Source organism: Rattus rattus, chromosome 1 (genome assembly GCF_011064425.1).
Source record: "Rattus rattus isolate New Zealand chromosome 1, Rrattus_CSIRO_v1, whole genome shotgun sequence".
NCBI classification, from domain to species: Eukaryota; Metazoa; Chordata; class Mammalia; order Rodentia; family Muridae; genus Rattus; species Rattus rattus.
This window is the reverse complement of record NC_046154.1, coordinates 31,514,163-31,531,282: the sequence shown is the minus strand read 5'-3', so window position 1 is coordinate 31,531,282 and position 17,120 is coordinate 31,514,163. Positions and strand designations below refer to the sequence as shown.

At 44.3% G+C, this 17,120-nt stretch overlaps 1 protein-coding gene across 2 annotated transcripts in view; it reads left to right on the top strand.

Annotated features, from left to right (window-relative positions):
* Kiaa0319l (KIAA0319 like) overlaps positions 1-17,120 on the top strand; it is a 92,304-nt gene that overhangs the window by 15,359 nt on the left and 59,825 nt on the right. The gene's annotated exons all lie outside the window — the stretch shown is intronic.

Genomic DNA, 17,120 nt, shown 5'->3' with positions numbered 1-17,120 from the left:
GCGTTAGCAGGCTCAGTCATCCTCTCAGTTGATAACTGTGATTACCACTCCCAGATCTGTCACTGCTGAGCACCAAACTGTCCAACCACCTGTATGTCACACATCTCCAACTGATGCCTCATAACTGCTGTTAAGCTAATATGTCAAAACGGAAGCCAGAGCTTTTCTTCTCTTTCTTCTCCTTTATCCCCTATAAACATAAAAAGAGCATCTCCACCCATTTCTGAGGTAGAGACTTCTGAGTCATTCTCTATTTCTTTCCTCCTCCATATCAAAAGATCATCATTCATACCATGTTTTTATGCACCATTCTGCTGCGTGTCTCATTATCGCTCTGCCTAATGTTTTTTGAGTCACATAAACATAAGTTTCTTTCAGATCCCCTGAAACTTCTGGTCTGAACTCCTTTGGGAAGTTCTTGTGATGGCTGGGCAGCTTTCTGTGTACCCTGTATCCTATGCTGTAGTTAGGCTTTGGGAAGAGAACCCCAGGGTAGGTCTCATCCATAAGGCAAGTCTTTTTGTGTCTCCTCTAGCAGATGGTGTTAATATAATTGCTTAACACTGGCAGGGCCAAGCTCCAGCATGCTTCTGCCCCCTACCCCAAGCACTGCTTGACCCCTAATGATTCTGTTTCCTTCTCCATCTTGTATTGTTCTGCATCTGATAAGCACCTGGTGATCCTACTCTGTGGTATTTGCAGTGCAGCCCTTACCACAGACTGCTGCCCTCACCCCATCTTTTTACAGCAACTTCCTCAAATTTTAGCCAAAAATCTAAATGTCTCTGCTTTCCAACATCAGCAAGTCTCCTCTGTCCTGCTTAGAATGCAGCTGTCTATGCTACAGCAAGGAAACTGCCCTTAAAGAGAGAACTGGACATTCATGGGGGTCATTTCAAGGAGGGCCTTTCCTTCTCTTAGGACTGCAGTCTTATGTTTCTGGTTGTCACAGATATCCTGTATGGTAGCTGGCAGTTATGTTGTATTCTGTGTACAAGGCAAGGGATATTCTATATGGTAGGCACTGGTTAGGTGGGGTGGTGAGGTCTCCAACCTGATTACAAACGGTGTTTGTTATGATCATTTGCCTGTGTTTATTTGTCTGTCCCATGAAACTGTTATTTGGAGTAACCTCTGTAATATGTAGCATAGCAGGTAACAAGTTCTGTTGGTAAAGGAACTGTAGCACCCCTTTTCCGAGCATTTATGTTGGGGTGAACTGGTCTTTTCTTCTCTATTTTTTCAAACTTAGTCTATTATGTGGGCTCTTCATATCCGAATAGAAAAGTGTATCACCGTTTCTCTGACAGATTCATTTCACACATGGCAGAGACTTTTCTTTCTGGTTCATGAGTTACAGAGGAACCCTATTGTGTGTAGCGGCCACTGTTTAGGGCTTCTTGCCCTGCTGTGCTCTAGCTGATCTGCTTCTCCCAGGACACCCTGCGTTTGCCCAGCCGAGTAAACATAATTCAGTATGGAGAGCAGAAGAAAGGTTGTGGCTACACATTCCTGCTGTGTTCTCCAACCATTGTGATCACTCGCACTGAAAAGATAACATTTTGATCTCTGTGTTCCTTAACTGTATTCTACTCAGTATGAAATTCTACATGGAAAGATTAACGATCTCAGAGGCCACAAAGACTGCAGATGGGACACAAAGATGGCTCCAGGCTTAGCAAGAGGTCTCTTCCTCTCCAGATGCCATTCTGTTCTTTCGTGTTTGTGTTCATGAGCCCAGATAAGTGTTCCGAATGTGTAGAGTGTTCCTGGTAGAAGGCACGAGTGCTGAAAGGCAGCTGTTGGTCTTGACCCCACTTTCTTCCTATTGTTTTTCTTTTTTAGTGATTTGTGGTCTGTATACCCTCTTATGCCAATATCGGCAAGTCATATCCTTTTTGCATTGGTCTTATTTTCATGAAAAAGCATTTTTGGGAGCCCTTTAAGGTGCCCCCTCTATCTTCTACATGCTGGGCCCCCCATTTGAGGTGGATGACTAATGGAATAGCTGTTCCAGCAATGAGCTTCAGCAGGAACTTTCTCCTGCCAAGCTGCCCTATATTCTTAAGTACATTGCAGTACAGGAAGGGAATACATTATTAATCCTGAATCTGTCTGCTTAGATTGTAGGGTGATGACCTGAGTACACGACAGCTGGGGAAAGGGGGGTTTTCTGGCTGCTAGCACAACCCATGCAAGCCTTCTGATTCCACAGCTCAGCTCACTGGCATGAGCAAGTCTAAGGGATTGTGTCACATCTCACTCAATTGATAATGAGACTGGTCACAGCTCCCTCAGTTGGCCTCTGTCCTGGTGACAGGAGATTATTATCTGTAAGGCAGACATTCTGGAGTGAGGGGCAGTCAATTATCTTCCATCCTTCCATCTTGGAAAACAGCACTTTGGTGGGTTTTCTTTGTCCTTTAGAAACACTAGGCAAACACAACATAAACTTATTTATTTACTAACTCGTGCTAGAGAATAAAGAAGAGAATAAAGAACTGAGTAACTGATGGTAAACCTACCACAAGTTAAGTTTTATTTATTTATTTATTTATTTATTTTTTATTTATTTATTTTTTTCCGGAGTTGGGGACCGAACCCAGGGCCTTGCGCTTCCTAGGCAAGCACTCTACCACTGAGCTAAATCCCCAACCCCACAAGTTAAGTTTTATACAGACTCTCCATGGGGACTTCTCAGGGGAAGAAACATGAGACAGCCGTGGAGTTTAAACAACGATACCAAGGCAGGTCAAAGCATAGCCTTTGGGTTGTTTTGTAGATTTTATAAAAATCTCAGTATTTAGATTAGCTGCTAATTTAAAGCATTGTGTCAGAAACTTCTGGAATATGCTCAGGAGTGTATGGGGTCCGTGTTCCAGATGCCTGTTTCCAGCCAAGCAGTGCCGAGAAGTTTGAGTTAAAATTAATGGGCTCTTGGTTTACTTTGTTTGTTTGTTTAATGTGTGCATGAGTATTGGGCCCAGGGTCATACACACGAGAAGCATAGTTATACCACTCTGCCACTGGGCTACAGCCCTAGGCCCTGGGCTCCGCTTGGAGAGTGTGTGTGTGTGTGTGTGTGTGTGTGTGTGTGTGTGTGTGTGTGTGCTTGCTTGCGTGCTTATGCATGCTTGGGGTAGAGGTGGAGAGGTTAGGCAGAGTCTCATAGCTCAGACAGGCCTTAAAGCTGAATATTGGGATTATAGGTATGCACCACTGTACCCAGTGGATCTGGTTTCTAAGCTGTCTTTCTGATCCTCCATCCTGAGCTTCCATAACATTGCACAGACAGCCGCCGGACTTGTCAGAGAAACTACACCCACACTCATTTCCAGACAAGCTTAGCATAGTTCAGGTCCATGAGAGAATGAACTGTATCAGGTACTCTCCAGGGTTGTTTCTGAGGAGGAGCATCCCAGGTCATGTGTTCTCTCTCTTTCTCCACCCCCCACCCCCAAAAGGAGGACTGCACTCTGCTGCCACACTGTGACCGTAGCCTCCACGCTGCCTCACTTCCTTCAACATGATGATGTGCTCATGCTTGGCAAAGCCTATGCTAGACCATGTTGGCTCTGTCTTTTGGTCAGGATACTAGCTTTTATTTTTTGAGACAGCATTGCTATGTTGCTCAAGCTGGCCTCAAAACTTGCCACCATCTTACCTTTGCCTGCCTCAGCACTAGGGTTACAGACGTGTGCCACAGGACAGTGTTTTAACTGGAGTTGATTCTGAATTACTTTTGGATTTTGTGTTAGAAGTTGACTTCAGAGTTAGTTCCTTCCTTTGTTCCAAGCGTTGTATTTGAATCTGTGATTACAGACATTAGAAACACAGCAGTGACAGGCTGGCCTCTGCCCTCATCCAGCCTGCTTTCTATTGCTAGCCTTGGCATCTCTGGGGAATGGAAATTCTCTTCTCAAGGAATACTAGAGATTTGCAGTTGGAGAGATGGCTTATCAGTTAAGAGCACTGTATTTCCAGAGGACCTAGGTACCGTTCCCAGCAACCCACACAGTGGCTTTGTAACTGTAGTCCCAGGAGATCCAACATCCTCCTCTGACTTCCTTGGGTACTGCATGCATATGGTGCACAGGCATACATGCAGGCAAAATACCCATGCATTGGGAGAAAAACGAATGATGGGTGTTTGAAGTCTCCTTATGGTCTCAGGGTAATGTAATGACTTTGAGAACACAGTGTACTCTGTAGACTCCTAGGAATGTGGGAAACCTGGCGGCTGCTGCTGCTGCTGTTGTTGTCGTCATTGTCGTCATTGTCGTCATTGTCGTCATTGTCGTCATTGTCGTCGTCGTCGTCGTCGTCATCATCATCATCAAGATAGGGTCTCACTTGTAGCCCTGGCTGGAATTTGCTATGTAGACCAGGCTGGCCTCTAACTCACAGAGACGCATCTGCCTCTGCACACCCAGTGCTGGCATTAAAGGCATGAGCCGCCATGCCTAGTCCAAGACTGAGCAATTTGATGCCTCGGTAGTCTTACTAACTTGATTAGTACTCTGAGTATACGAGCAGTAATGCTCTGCTAAGAATTATGTGGATAGAGGCCTGAGGTGAGCACATTTGCATGTAATGTCCTCAGAAGGCGGAGGGGTGAATGGAGAGTGGGGGCTGGTGGGGAGTTCTAGGCCATCCTGAACCATGTGGCACATCACAGGCTGGAGGTACATCTCAGTGGTAGAGCACTTGCCTACCATGCAGGGGGCCCTGGGGTCAATCAATTTGCTTGTACCACAAGTCTCAATTATGCAGGCATAATTCTCTTTTAAGCCAACTTACTCTCACCTTGAATAACCCACATCGCTGGTCAGCAGTGAGTGCATTTATCTGGACAGATAGAAGTATTATAGCTATAGCCTTTGTTCCATTTTAGATGATTCCATTCACGGGCACTGGATAGGGCCAGCCAATCAATACCCAAAGGTCTTACCTACACCAGGGTGTTCTTGTCTTTTGGGTTTCAAGTTTGTTACTCGGGCGAAGATCTCCAGGATCATGGATTTCCCTGTCAGTCACAAAGGGAAACTAGACAATATGGTAAGATAAGAAGGAATTAGCCTTGAATGGGGAGTTAAACGTCACTGGCTTTGTCTAAGGAGTGTGCAGCAGAGCAACCCTGGCCAAGGCCGTCTGGAGCTCTGAGCCTCTGTCCCTGAGATGGTGCTGGAGTATCTTGCCTGGTTCCCCTCGAAAACTCACTCAGCAGACGTGTTTTCAGGAACGTTCTTCCAGCTGGCTTGATGTTCTGTTTTGATTCTAGTGCACCACACATTTGAGTTGAGATAAATGTGTGCTCCCAAGTTCTCTCACTTGTAGGTAGTAAAGGGGATGGTGAGAAGAGGAGCGGGGTTTCCACTGGTTTGGTTTTACCTTTTTAGTGTTCATTTCTGATTCAGGTTTTACAGTTTTAAGGGAACTGCTATCTACTTGTTAAAAGTACCCCCTGCTCCACAACTCAGTGTTTATTGACCGAAAGCAACCCGAGTCAGCTGGAAGCTGTGGGAATGGGCCTGCCAGTGTGAGTCTTAATCAGAATAAACGAGGCTGCCTTGTAGAGAGGCACTCGAGAGTCATATTCCATTTCATAAAGCCGAGGGATCCGTACCCTGCAGGGTCAGTCTGCGTGCGGCGTCTGGCCTGTAGCATGCAGTTCTGAGTCTGCACTGCGGCAGCCAAGCTCCCCTCTCCCTGCGTGCTCCCCTCTACCAGCTTCTACTGCTTGACTTTCAGAGGTGCCCTTCGCTGTGCTCCCCAGGGTGTGCTCAGAAGCTGCACACTGACATTTCTCACAAGGTGCTTTCCAAATAACAAGGTAGACTTTAATGTTGTTCCTTCTTGAAGGTTAAAGGGTGGGGAGCTCAGCCTCTCAGCTCAGGAAAGCAAATCTAGGACAGGATTATTTACCTAGGGTGGGCAAGGCAGAAGCAAAGTTTTCTTGACTGTCCCTGGAGCTTTTTCTCTGACAAGTGTTCTCTCCTCTCCCTTCCCGAGCTGCTTTGATTGAGCTGTTTCCCCTCCACCCCTCTGTACTTCAGTGGGAAGAACCTGCAGCATGGCTGCCTCCATCAGGAAACGGAAGAGGGTGAGAACCGCTGTATGCCAAGGCTTCCAGAGGTTGTCATGTGTCAGAGACAGACACACATGATGTGTTTTGATGCCCTGCCTGGAATCAATCTTGGAATTACTTTCTTTTGACTCAACCCAGAAATGATGTCATTTCACAGCTATGGACACCAATCTCCCTGTGTTTAGAGAGAATCCATAGTAGGTAATTAGTGGTCAGGAGCCTTGACCAATTTATCCAGATTTTTATTTTTGTCCGTAGGCTGCATAAATTATGAAACTTGAAAGTGAAAGCATAGAGCAATGTATCAAAATATATGTCATGAAAGAAAAGCCAATTGAAAGCTGTTTGTCTGTACTTGATAGGGAACATAAATGCCAGCACTCCACAGGGCTGCACTTTTCTAGTATTTGTAACCCTTGGCTCTTTAGGGGTGATTGTCATAGTTGGAGGCTTGAAATATGCTAATTTTTTCAAGTACTGAAAATCAAATTCAAGGTCTCTTGACCTTGCATATTAGGTAAGTACTGTATTACAGGACTACAGCCCTGTCCCTACTAGCTGCAATTTTAATAAATTCCCTAAGATATTTATTGTTTTTAATTGTTTGGTATGGAATATGTATATCGTGCACATGGGTATATATGCATGTGTGCTTATGCAGGAAATTGATGCCAGGTATCTTTTTTGATCCTCTCTACATATTTATTTATATATTTTTAGATAAGATCATCACTATGTAACCCTGGCTGGCCTAAAAATAACTATGTGGACCAGGAGTGCAAACTCACAGAGTTCTGCTCCCTCTGCCTCCTGAAAGCTGGGATTAAAGGCATATGCTACCATGCCTGGCCTTACCTATGTTTTGTGAGAAAGAACCTCTCACTGAACCAGATCATCAGTTAATTAGACTAGGCTGCCCAGCCAGAGAGCTTCAGGGATGCTCATGACTCCCCACCAGCACCCCCTCCGGATCTGGGGTTACAGGCCCCAGCTATTGCCCCTGGCTTTTTTCCTGGGTTCTGGGGCTCTGAACTCAGGTCTTCATACTTGTGCAGTAGGCATCTTTCCAATAGCCAGCTACCTTTCCAGCCTTCTCTAAGTTATGCAATTCAAACAATTAGTGAGAACTAATATCTAGGTGTTATTACATACTGTAGATACTTTTCAGGTCAACAGATACTATGCCAGGCTAAAATAAGCCTAGTTCCTTCCATTAGAGTTCACAGTATGGTATAGGGAAGAGGGAGAAAGGATAGACACTTGATAAATTCCAGGATGTGCTGTGGGAGCACAAAGAATAGGGCAGAGAGGAGCCCAGCCCTGCTGATAGCAGGTGGCTGGTGAGACATGGGCTATTTTGATTCCTTTGAACCTCCCTCTCCTGGATCCCTCTGAAGTGGTTTCAGTCTGCCCAGCTCTGATTTTCACTTCTTTATGTCAGAGGGAGCTATGGCGGGAGAACACTGAGGCTCTGTAACGTCTAGAGAGTCAGAGCCCTAAGAACATTATTTTTGTACAGATACAGATTGGCTTTGATTTAATTTAAATAAACTGGCTCTCAGCAGTTCTAAGAATACTAACTACTCACACGGCCCGCTTTCATTTACACACAGATGAGGAAGCATCTGCACTCTCCATTTTATTTGCTATAAGCAAAAAAGTGCTTTGAGATATTTAAGTTTTGGAAGCTTAGTTGTATCGAGTCCTCATATGTCCTAGTTCAGCTGCAGATGTTTCTTTTTTTTAATTATTTTATGACACTTACATAAGGCTACAGAAGAGAGGCTTTCAATGGATAAACTGACAAACTTTTCCTCTGTTTGCTAGATCTGCTGAAATACCACTTCATAGCTAGCTGTATTTTTCTTTGTTTCCTTTCATGCTTATTGCTAATGACCTTTCCTTTAGAAAAAAGAAAACAAACCATAGGTGGGGGGAAAAGCCTCTCCAAAACAAAACAGAGCTCTGATTCAAGGTTCTTTGTGTGGGTTTCAGAAGGAGGTTGGTGTGATTGTGGTTGAATGCAAATAATTTATCAGCTCATAATAACTGCAGTCAGAGATGGCAATCAACTGCAGCTTCTTAACAACGTGGACAGGGGCCCTCGCAGGGAGCTGCTAGATCCTCATAGCTAGGTACTTTTTACTTTTTCTTCCCTTTACAGAGCCCACACTTTTATATACAAATCAAAGCTTATCTGTTATCATTTGATACCTGTGCTTTTGCGATACAAAGACAGCATTACATGGAGAGGTGTGGGCTCCCTTCACGCTGTGGCTTGGAGGCGTGCTCTCCTCGCTGACAGCGTTCTCTAGAGTCTTTTAGTCATAAGGTGGTGGGAGAAAAAGCAAAGCAGGATTCTGAGTACATCACAGGCAGCAACGTAGCCCCCCTAGTTACGGGTTTTTTTTTTTAAGTACATGTTTTAATCATTTGCCTTCAATCTGCCTTTAAATATTATAAAGCCCTTAATGACTGGATTGTTTCTGAGCAGGTGACTTTATGGTAAGAGAGCTATTTTCAGCTATGCCAGTGACTTGATTAACACTTGGTTGTGAGAAATGCCTCTGGGCTAAGCCTTGACAGATGGGCCTTTTGAAACGTAATGACAACTATATCCAATTAATGCAGACTTTCATCTATTAGGAAATAGCAGGCAGAAGCTGAAGGCACCAGAATTAAAACCAAGTAGGATGGTGTCCATGTTTTCTCATAGGTGGCCAGAACTTGGAGTTGTTTAAAATTTGTCGTTGTCAGCAAAGGGCAGGGGAGTAGAGCAGGTATCAGCAGCAATGGGCAGCTCTCTGCCTGGGTGAACTAAGAAATTATTCTCCTCTGTGGACTTTGCTCAGAAGTTTCCATGGGGAAAGCCTCTCTCATCCTGAAGTGGAGTGGTCTGAAGTAGATGGCTCAAGGAACCGAGACTTGGTTGGTCCTTTCATAAAGAAGAATTGCATTGTGCATTAGGACTTTTCAGCTTAGAGTCTTGGTATGAAAGCCAGTTTCCTAGCTGCTTCATTACTCAGTGGTCTCTTCAGCCACTCATCATGCTTCTGCTTAAGTGCAGCCCTCAGTTCCCCTCCATCCGTCTCTTCCTTGTGAGGCAGGGTCTGGCTCAGATCCTCCTGCCTCAGTCTCCTGAGTGCTGAGATGGCAGGCAGGTTACCACATCTAACTTCAAAACTGATTTCCAAGGAGACTCATCAGCATGAAAATCTTACTCAAATGACTAAAACTCAAGTGATTCCACTAGGTAGGTAACATCTTTTGCTCGGTTTTACTAGTTAACAAATGTATTTAAACATTGGATGAATTTTAAAAACTAAGGAAAATCTATGAATATTTTCTGAGCGTCAGGCATCTTGCTGCGCCTACATGGCAGAGGCCTAGCACTTACAGAAGGAAGGCTGCGTGAGGTAGACAGAGCCATCCAGGACAGAAATGTAGGCCTTACAGACAGGATGGCTGTCCTCTGAAAGAGCAGCCAGTGCTCCTCACCATGGAGCCATCTTTCCAACTCTGAAACCTTTTTTTCATCTTTACAGATCAGCAAGAGTTAATGTAGATGGCGGCTGAGGTGTGTGTGTTGGGCAGCTGTGTCCTGGGGAGCTTATCACAATGACCCAGAGGAACATGGGGCATGGGAAGGCTGGGGCCAGGGGAAGGAACCAAAGGCTAATGACTCTGTTTACCAGGGAGTTTGGTTTCAGCAAGTTACCTACACCATAGCATTAAACAAACTGTGCTCTTAACAATCTAGGCACACAGCGAAGCCAGTGCATAGTAATTACTTCCTTTTCAAAGGTGTGCTTTGTGAGGCCGCTGCTACCTTTAGTCCAGCGTGTGCAGCTAAGGGGAAAAAAGTGTTGACCCTTTTGAGAAAGAGGAGAGGGAGAATGGTATTACTCTGGCTTTTTCCAAACTTCATAATACCTAATTGCACCCCGCTGAAGGAGTTTTGTTACCCGCCCTGCCTGGCCTTCTGAGGTGCTCTGCAGAGGAAAACCAGTGTGGGGAGGAACAGGCACCATTTTTGTGTTTGTTCATCAGTGGGCGTGAGGGCAACAGACATCCTGACAGCAAAAGAAAGGCAGGTGCTCCTAAGGTGCCTTTTGAGCAGTTCTAATAGTGTGCCTGTCCCCAGTTTTCTGTGGCAGTCGTGGCTGACACACAGCATGCCTTTGAGGATGGCTGGTGGAAAGGAGATGGCACACAGCCGCAGTTGACAGGTTCAGTACCAAACTGAAGGCTTCACTTTACCGCTGGATAATAGCTCATTAAGGGGTCCCAGAGAAAACATTCGATGAACTCTATACATTGTTACCGAATTGTGAGACTTCATAAAAATATAATTTTAGCTCTGATAAATTAAAACAGTCACTAAAATGTGCAGATTTTACCAACCAATGCCCTCTTTGCACTGTTTTCTGCAGAAAAACCCCCACCGGGGGAAGGATTTATCGCTGCTCGGGGTTTTTTCTCTTCTGAAGCAACACTGGTCTCTACTTCTATTTCTACCATCACAGACTTTCCTTTGGATGCAGTATGATGGATTTGGTTCAATTCCCGGGTGCTTCTCAGTGTGGTTTTTGAGGTAGTGGGTGTTCTGTCTTTACTCCCCATGTGGTTGCCAGCCAGTGGAGTTTCCAAGTTTGCTCCTGAAGTCAGGCTTGTTACCTGCCTGAGTTTTAAGAATGCCAGAGGCAACTGCAGTGTCTCTAGATATTTCCAGAGTTGTTCACAGCTTACTGAAAGTATTTAGTGAATTTCCTCCTGGCAACAATTCATTTATTCTGCAGACTTTTCCACGCTGCTACTTGGATTTATGGAACCTGGTCTAGATTTTGTGCCAGATTTATTAGAATTCTGCTTTTTTGAGGAGTGATGAGAATAAGCGTTGCTAGTTCCAGGGCCTCTCGTTTTGGGGATCATCCAGGTATCACATATGGGAGTTCTGTCTTCTTTGCTTTGCCGTCATTATAGACAGTGATTAGCTTTGTGCATTGCTCTCACTCTGGCTGAGATTTTTATATGTTCCTCCCAACAGTGAGCTCCAGCCATTCTCAAAGGGTTTTAGTCTTGGGTTCTACCAACTGTAAGCCCTTTTTTGTAAGCATTTAATATTGCTTTGCCTAAGCCCTGGGAGCAGAGCCAGCCTATGGAGGCGTGGGCAGGAAGAGGAACTGATCTAAAGTTGGAGTTTATTTTCACCTCACCTTTTATCCACGTTACTTCTGGAATGCAAGACTCCCTCAGTGCCCCACCCCTCCTCTCCCTGACTGTTTTCCAAGAGTAGCAGCAGTGGAATCTTGGAGAGGTTAAGTTACCCTTCATAGGTTAAATTTCTAGTAACTGGTGTTCAGAGCTGAAGCAGGGCAGGCATCTGTTTAAGATGGTTCATTACCGGGGCTGGAGAGATGGCTCAGTGGTTAAGAGCACTGGTTGTTCTTCCAGAGGTCCGGAGTTCAAATCCCAGCAACCACATGGCAGCTCACAGCTGTCAGTAAGTCCAGTTCCAGGGGATCTGATTCCCTCTCACACCAGTGCATATTAAAAAAAAAAAATGGTTAATTATCTCTTCATCATCCAAGAGGAGGAGTTTTTCTTATCCAGTGAATGGGTGGGGAAGAACTGTTTTCTGTGTTTCTAATTATGGAACACCGATGGAACAGGTGCCTGATGGCTTATTCCTGTGGCCACCTTGACTGGATTAGTAAGCACTTGGTGCATAGTGAGGCACACATTGGAGTGAATATTAAGGCATTTGGGGGAGGGGGTTGAAGACCCATGATGAATATGTGTGGCATCACCCATGGGCTCAGGCCACAGACTGTAGCTAGGGGGAAGAGGAAAGCCAGCTGAACGCTGGCTCTCCCTTCTCTCTTGTCTCCTGCTTGGCCAATTCCTCCCCTCCATGGTGGACTGCACTCTGCTGAACTGGAGGCAAACCAAGCTTTCCTTCCTTACACTGCTTTTTCTCAGGTATTTGATCACAGAATGAGAAAAATAACTAAGCACCATTAAGTAGCATTTAATAGTGATAAAATACTGTTTTTGTTTGTGTAAGTATTTTATGTAAATACTGGCTAAACTTTGTTTATTTGCCTTTTAAAGACAGGATCTTGCTCTGTAGCCCAGGCTGGCTTGGAGCTCACTGTGATCCCCTGCCTTAGCTTCCCAAGTAGTGGGCTTATAAATGTGTTCTATCAAATCTAGCAGGCTCGATTTTTATGATAGGACACTAATGATTTATACCTCTATAAATCATTGAAAAAATACATTAAGAGCAATTAATGAAATACAAGCAAACAAACAAAAGACAATAGAGGGGAAAATCAATGAAAATAAAATGTGGTTTGAAAAATCAATAAGCCTAATAAAGTCAAAGCAATCACAAGAAAAAAGAACACTGCCACAAAATACCAAGAATGCAGAAGAGTAGGGCCAGAGAGATGACTCAGAGGTAAAGCATTTGCCTGGGTCCCAGCATCCATGTCAGAAAGACTCATAGCTGTATGTAACTTGATTCCTGGGACCTATACTCATGGGCTCACACACTCAAAATCCAAAATAAGAAAAACAAGTATTTTAAAAGGGAAAGGAGTAGAGTATGTTGGCTCACTCTACAAGAGGCTGAGCTAGGAGGATTGCTGTGATTTCAAGGCTACCCTGGACTGTGGAGTAAGACTGTTTCTCAAAAGACAAAATAGCAACAGTCAGAAGGTGTGCTATCAGAGACTTGGTAAGCTGGGGTCTACAGATTGCCCCAACACACACTGGCCACTCCCTGTGTTTTGTTGGTTTTAAAAACATTTTTAGGACATTTTGATGATATATAATTGTTTTATTATCTGTTTTCATACATGCATGTGATATGCTCCAATCATATTCATCCTTTCAATCCTTACTTATTCTTGTTTCCTGGTTTGTTTGTTTGTTTGTTTTGTGTATATGACTACACTGTCACTGTCTTCAGACACACCAGAAGAGGGCATCATATCCTATTACAGATGGTTATGAGCCACCATGTGGTTGCTGGGAATTGAACTCCATGTCCTCTGGGAGAGCAGTCAGTGCTCTTAACCACTGAGCCATCTCTCCAGCCCTATTTCCTGTTTTTGTACATAAAGTTATATTAGAACAGCATGGCTGCTTTTGTCCTACTATGGCAATGAAGTAGTTGCAATAGAGACCTTAAGGCTCACAGAACCTAAAATACTATCTGACCCTTTAAGAAAAGCTGTATTGAGCCAGCAAGATGGCTCAGTGAGTAAAGAAGCCTGCCATCAAGCCAGACCACAGGACTTTGTTCCTTAGGACCCACATAACAGGAGAGAACCAACTTCTGCAAATTGTCCTATTTTTTTTTTTACATTTATATATTTATGTGTCTATATCTTACATGGGCATGCACATGCATGTCAGATCATGCATGTGGAGGTCAGAAGATAACTTTGTGGATGGAGTCTATTCTCTCCTTCCTTTTTTGTGGATTCCACAGATCAAACTCAGGTCGCCCAGCCTTTGCTGTTGAACCACACCACTGAACAAGTTCTCCCTTTTGACAGTCACAAGGAATAAGTTGCTTGTGTGGGATTTCCTACATCTAACTAAACTTAATGATACACTCTCTTCCATCCCTCTCAACATTTCAACACTGCCCTCATGTGCTGCAGACTGGGTTTGAACTTGCTGTGTAGCTGAAGATGATCTTGAACTTCTGATCCTCCTTCCTCTGGCCTAAAACTGGCCTATGCCTGTTTCATGTGGTGCTGAGGCTTTGTGCATCCTTAGCATTCACTCCTGTCAAATGAGCTACTCTCTGTCATGAATTTCCTTAGATTGTTTAAGGACTGAACATTGGAGAAAAAAACTTTCCAAATTCATTATATTCATAAGGTATGGACTCTCTGAAGTTCACCAAGGTGTTTGCTGTGTCTAAAGGCTTCCTTGAGGCTGGAGAGATGGCTCAGCGGTTAAGAGCACTGGTTGCTCTTCCAGAGGTCCTGAGTTCAATTCTCAGCACCTACATGGTGGCTCACAAGCATCTGTAATGGGATCTGATGTCCTCTTCTGGTGTGTCTGAAGATAGCAACAGTGTGCTCATTCATATACATAAAATAATTTTTTTTTCGGAGCTGTGGACCGAACCCAGAGCCTTGCGCTTGCTAGGCAAGCGCTCTACCACTGAGCTAAATCCCCAACCCCAATAATTTTTTCAAAAAAAGGCTTTCTCCAATTTCGTGGGTGATGTGTTTTTTTTTTTCCCCCCAGTGAGTTCCATATTACTCACTAAGGACTGAACTCTTTGTTCTCAGCTTCCCATAGCCTAATTGTATTTGGCCAGTCACTGGAACCAAGAGGAACCCTCAGCTTATCTACATAAAGGGAACTTTTGGCTATGTTAAAAGAACTCCCTCTTAGACTGGAAGGTGTTCAGTATGTAAAGTTGCTTGCTGTCAGTGCTGGAGACTGGAGTTCCATTCCTATGAGCCATAAAGTGAAGAAGAGAACGGACTCCAGCCAGTGTCTCCTGACCTCCTCTTCACATGCAAACCAGCCAGGCCCCAGTGTGTGTGTGTGTGTGTGTGTGTGTGTGTGTCCGTCTGTCCATCCGTCTGTCTGTCTGAGTGTGGGTTGGTACAGTCCTGAGGGGTGTTTGATCCTGTGGAACTGGAGTCAAAAGCACTTGTCAGCTGCTGTGGGTACTGGACAGTGACCTCTCATCCTTTGCAAGAGCAGCCCATGATCTTCTTTTTTTTTTCCCGGAGCTGGGGCCCATGATCTTAATTACTGAACCATCTCTCCAGCCCCAGACACCTCTTTACACTGATGAATCACTGGAATAGTGGCCACAGGTTAGTGATCATCTGACATGCACATAAGAAGAAATATCCCTCTTAGATTCAAGCATTACACCAATATTTCTTACCCAGGAATCCTCACAGACCCCTAGATTCCAGTCCCTACGCTTGCCAACTGCCTGAGTTTGTGATTGGTCACTTCCTAAATGAAGGAACATTCTTCTTGATAATGGGTGACCCTGTCTGGAAGTCCAGTGATGGGTCTTACCATAAACTCTGTCTTCATGTCTTGTGCTTTTGGAAGGACCAGCTATGTCAGCAGTCTTCCTATGGTTCCCTGAGCTCCTCATAGATCTCCTTTAGCTGTTTCAAACTTTGAACCATTTATCTTCAGTTCTCTTGAGTGACTGTATGTGCCAGACTTCCTTTTGTGGTCCCTCCAAATGCTGGTGTCTTCTCTTTTGAAAGCTGGATGCGGCTACTCTACTCAATCCTAATCATCTTCCTGTTGACATAAGTACCACTTCGTTGGTTACTCTGTGACCTCATTTAGAGTCCTCTTGTTGTCTTTAATCATTTCCTATATAGTTCTTACCCATGGTAGGGTCTCCCTCTGCTCCTCAGTAGCTCCTTAACGGGAGACAGTCTGTCAGAGCCTCACGTTTCTAAGAGTTGGGCAGGTAAACAGAGAGTGCTCTTGTCCGTCCTTGTCACAGAAGACTCTTTCTTTCCTTATGTGTCACTCATACATATTCTTCTAAGCTTAGCAGTTGCCTGAGGCTGATTTGTCTGGCCATGGATGCTGGATTCTTTACATGAATACCTGTTATGATGTCTCTATGCTGGAATGGTTCCCTGGACTGAGGGCAATAGACAGGACTTGAACCTGATCCCAGAGATATTTGCTGTGAAAGTGATACTCAGTGACTTTAGAAAACAGGACCTCACAGTGCAGAACTGGTGGCTTCAAAGTCTCCAAGGCCAGGTGAGTTTAGAATTCATACCTCTATTGTGGAGACAGGCTGAAGGCCTTATTACATATATGGCCATTGCCTCTCCTCTCTACAGCTGCTCGCCTGTGACTCTTAGAGATGACAGTGGGATGGCTTGTACATGGAAATCACAACACGGTTATTACCTTACGTGAGTCTTGTCATGATGATGTCTCTGGTGGTTAATAAAGGAGCGAATAGATCTGAAGACTTTCCACATCCTTGCTGGCTTAGAACAGTTCAGAGTTGTTTTGATGATACAAAGGTAGCTAGCAGTATTTACTAGTGTGTGTGTGTGTGTGTGTGTGTGTGTGTGTGTGACACTACCTTTAATTCCAGCACTTGGGAGGCAGAGGCAGGTGGATCTCTGAGTTCGAGGACAGACAGGGCTACACAGAGAAACCCTGTCTTGAAAACAAACAAACAAACAAACAAACGAACGAACAAAACCAACAAAAAATAAAATAAAAATAAAGATGTGTGCCATCATGCATGACTTTTACCAGTGTTTATAAATCACCAAGCCACAGTTTCTGGTTCATAGCAATGACTCCAGACACAGCTCTTACCAGCCTCCTGCTGTGGATGGCTGTGGAGAGAAGGAAAAAGACACAAAGGGTATTCCGGGGCTTCATTTTTATTTTGGCCTTGTTATTTCCTTGTCTTGTCTTAAGGAAGTTCTGTTTACTCTGATTATCTAAATTGCCTTGTCTGGTGTTAGGTTGGTGCCAATGTAGCTCTCATTTTTCAGAGAATAATGGCAGACTGGCTTCCATACATAGAACTTCTGACTCAGTAGTCTAGAAGTCTGCTTTTATCTTCTTTTTATTTCCCAGTTGATTAGTGTCCACATTTAGTCTGTTGGCTATTTAGTGAATATTTCGTGGGAGTCAGATTAGTTGTGGCCAATTAACAGGTGGTTACTTTAGTTGGAGTGTGTTTTCAGTTATGTGCATATACAGATGCATTCATTCACTTCCACAGTGCTTTGATTCTATTGCGTGTTTTCTCTCTGTAATTCAGATCTACACACATGCATGCACATATACACATCTACATCTTCTTCTTTCCATTTTTATATGTGTGTGTGCAGCATACATGTATATATGTATGCTTGCATGTGTTTAGACAGAAGTATGTGTAAAGACCTGAGGTTGGTATCAGGAATTATCCTTCATCACCCTTCCGCTGTACTCAATGTGAGGCAGGGCTCAGCCAACCCGAGAGCTCATAGAT